Source organism: Ptychodera flava, chromosome 1 (genome assembly GCF_041260155.1).
Source record: "Ptychodera flava strain L36383 chromosome 1, AS_Pfla_20210202, whole genome shotgun sequence".
Classification (NCBI taxonomy): domain Eukaryota; kingdom Metazoa; phylum Hemichordata; class Enteropneusta; family Ptychoderidae; genus Ptychodera; species Ptychodera flava.
In genome coordinates, this window is record NC_091928.1 from 19,716,786 (window position 1) to 19,720,419 (window position 3,634).

The 3,634-nt window shown below is 37.3% G+C and overlaps 1 long non-coding RNA gene across 1 annotated transcript; it reads right to left on the reverse strand.

Moving 5' to 3' along the window:
• Window positions 1-764: 764 nt before the first annotated feature.
• Window positions 765-2,239, reverse strand: LOC139133781 (uncharacterized). The gene is made up of 3 exons (XR_011552648.1): window positions 2,055-2,239; window positions 1,451-1,613; window positions 765-849 (listed from the first exon to the last, which is right to left on the reverse strand). It is a non-coding gene; the product is annotated as an uncharacterized lncRNA (long non-coding RNA).
• Window positions 2,240-3,634: the final 1,395 nt, after the last annotated feature.

Consider the following 3,634-nt stretch of genomic DNA (forward strand, 5'->3'; position numbering starts at 1 on the left):
GAAGGCGAAAATTGTTGATAATCTCCTTGTCACTGACAGCACTAGCGGAGCAAAAAGTGACAGTACGAGCAACAGACAACATCGTTGACACATTCTCACATTTGATCGAGACTACTGTAAGATTGAACGTTAACGCAAAGTTAATTCTAAGTTTGGATGTGTAACCCTTTTGTAAAAACAGCAACTTCGGCTTGGTTTATACACCCGCAAATTTCACAACACTCAGATCAGCTTATGGCATTATTCTCCTTCCATCCTCCGTTGTTAAAAGTACCAATAATTGACTTATGTGTATATGAACTACTCACTCGTGCAGTGTAGATGTGTAACTATACAACATCAATTTGAAAATTTAGTTTTCTAGATGACACGTTCTGGTAAATATTTTCTGCATGTTCTATTTTTATTTTACGACGTGTATTTTTTGTTTTGTTTTGTTTGTTTTGTTTGTTTTTTTTGGGGGGGGAGGAAGTTGTCACGCTGAACGTGGTTCTGGCCGCCAAATTAATGTCAATTGATAAAGTAAACATCATTGTATCACTTTAAATATATAAATAATTAAAACAAAAATTCATACTACAGGACCAAGCCAGGCCATCTTTTGATTTGTCCAATCCCTCCCAATTGCAAAATTAGAGTTTAGACTTTGTTCTAAACGAACGTTATTGCCGACTTACCATAGATGAATAAGCTTTTGACCCTCACTTGTAATGTAGTCAATAAAATCAGTAGCCCCGCCGCTTCCTTGGTAAAGTATAACCGGGATTGGATATTTACACCTTAAACAGTCAGCAACTTCCTTTATAGTTTCAATTCCACCTCCAACACACAGAAGTACGATAGAACGATCTTCAGGCGAAACACAATAAGAAAAGTGTGAATGGTTGCTGAAATTCACGAGTATAACACCTTCATAAAATAATATTAGGGAGATGAATGTCATCGTGATCTCACAATAAGTTGGTACTTCTCATCACATGCATATTTGTAGAGGAATATATCGTACTCTAGGATGGGCTGAAAGTAGTCAAGCTAGGTGTAAATACAAGGGGCTATGTCAGTGAAACCAAAGGTCAACATTATGTTACACTCAGGTCTCTTCCAGCCAAGTGAGCGTAGCCAATAATGTGAATTTTTGAACATATATTCAGGACGATCACAGACTTTCCACTCTGTAATGGGCACTTTTTCATTTTCCGTTTTTGGGTTTCAGCTGAAGCTATATACAATCATTTGAGATGTTGTAACACGTTCGTTTAAAGTTCTTGTCATAATGTCAGTCTCAAACATAATGGCTTGATTCAGAGACCCTTAAATATCTGATTTCACTCTCAGACCTTTCAAAAAATAATCAAAGGGATAATTTGACAGCCATCTAATACTTGATTTCAGAAATTAATGTACTTCAGTAAAAGTGATTTATGCGACTTGTTTGAGTTTGGAAATGTACCTTCATCATCCAAGGCTTGTTTTGCCAGATATTCCTCAATTTTGTGACGAATAATCCTTCCTTTCTGAAACCAGAAATCTTGAGACTCGGAATTAACGATCAGGAAATGAGTGTGTTGTGGGCTTACAATGTCTGTGTCTGAGTCTTCCAGATGACTTCCCCTCTACAATGAGAAAGAAAGTGATTTTGTAGACAAAGTAAAGGCACCTGAAAAGCATGCAGAGATAGTGTCACATGTGCTAGGTGCTGATTGTGTGTCTAGGTTTGCTAGGAAGGCTTTCATGTTAGACTCAAGGATGCAACACAACTCTACGAGCGTATGAAAGGTCTGAAACTCATAAAGCTTGCTCCTTTTACCGACATTGATGATATTATTGCAGAGGCTACAACACTTGTCGCAGCATGCTGGAAGAAATGTATGCTATGATATTAAGTTTTAGGCGGTATTGGGTAATAACATGAGGCTCTAGGTTATTCTTTCATGACTCCTGGATGGGATTTAAATACTGCCATTGAAGATAACAGCAAGAACATGGTCAGAGTATGACTGCATGTGTGTGTGCTTTCATGTAAAGAGTATGTGCTTTTTCAATAAACTACTCACTAAAGATTGTAATATTGTTCCATCTTTGTCCCTTACTGACTTGAATAACCTTTTGCTATCTTCGGTCAAAAGTCCGAGACACATAGTTGTCCTTTTCTTATCCCATTCCAGACTCTTCAGTGCTTCACCAACATAATGGACTACGCCACGATCCACACCAGATGTAAGAATGAGAGTTCTTTGTTCGTGAGAAAATATCTATGAAAAGAAATTAAATGCGCAATGAATGTAACTTTTACCAAATCACTATTTGTTTCTATGACACAAGTATGAATTCATATTTTCGCCAAGTAACAGGCTGAAATAAAGGGCACCAACCTTGCCGTCACAATTTACTGCATGAACGAAACGTGAAGTTCTTGAAAATCTAATTGGCGTTCAGACAATTCAGTTGTAATTTAGCCCATCAAAATTATACCACACTAGGGCTGACCCCATAGCAGCAATGCGATTTCAAAAACGTGACAGTTCACTGTTCTTAGTTGATGGGCTTTGGATAAAGATATTTTGAAGATACTCCTCTTCATCACAGCTGTTGATAGCCTCGTAGTCGTAGCCATATTGAAGATAATATATTTAATATATTATAATACAGATAATTTATATAGTAAATTATCTCAATCGCACGATTACATTAGATTAGTAAAGGCTTTTTATTTTTATTGCATTCAACTTTGCACCTCTTTTCTTGCAATAGATGTTATTGCCAAAGTAATATCCTGGATACCACGCATCGGGTGCCCTTCCCTACCGGGTTCCCTCCTTCCCCGACTAACTCTAGCTGAGCGTACATTGACCATTTTGATATCCTGCTTGCTCGTGAAAATAGCTGGGCCCCGAAAGAAAGCCATAATGTCGATCAAAGGCAGATGAAATAGTAGCAGAGATGAGAGATACTTGGACAAATAGAAGTTTCGCTGGCAATACGTTACTTTTTGTATATATCTGCCTTCATCGGAATCGGTGACAATTTGTCAAGGATTAAATCGGACCAGGTATATTCTACATATCGGTATTCGGGTAATAACCTCATTTCTTATTTGATTTCACCACTCGCATCTCCGCTTCACCGCGTTATATAGATATTGATATACTGAATAATGATCTACATATTGGACATTCTTGATCGTCATGTGCTTCTTTTTTGCAAACCAAACTCTATCGATCTAACTTCTTTGAATTTACAAGTTGTGCGGTACGTTTTGCGGGCATTCGATAATTAGAATGTGATATTTAAAATTTTATTTGAATTATTCGAAAAAGTAGGTTCTCCGCCACGTTTTTGAGGAATGTTCGAATCTAACTTTTCTTTAACCGAATGCTCGATATTGTAATCAGAGTTTGGCTTGGAAATAAGTAACCGCGTTAAAATTCAATTTAAAACATTATTGCCTGAATACATGGGTTTATGTGCCCTCGCAGCAGCTGGTGTCGGGCAAATTGTCACATGCTCTCGGTCACACAGGCTAAACCCATGTATTCAGGCACTGCAATAATACATAATACTGAAGCATATTTCATCACACTGAATAGTTATATAATATAAAACGGTATTTGAAATTCTGGCGTGGAACGTCAAA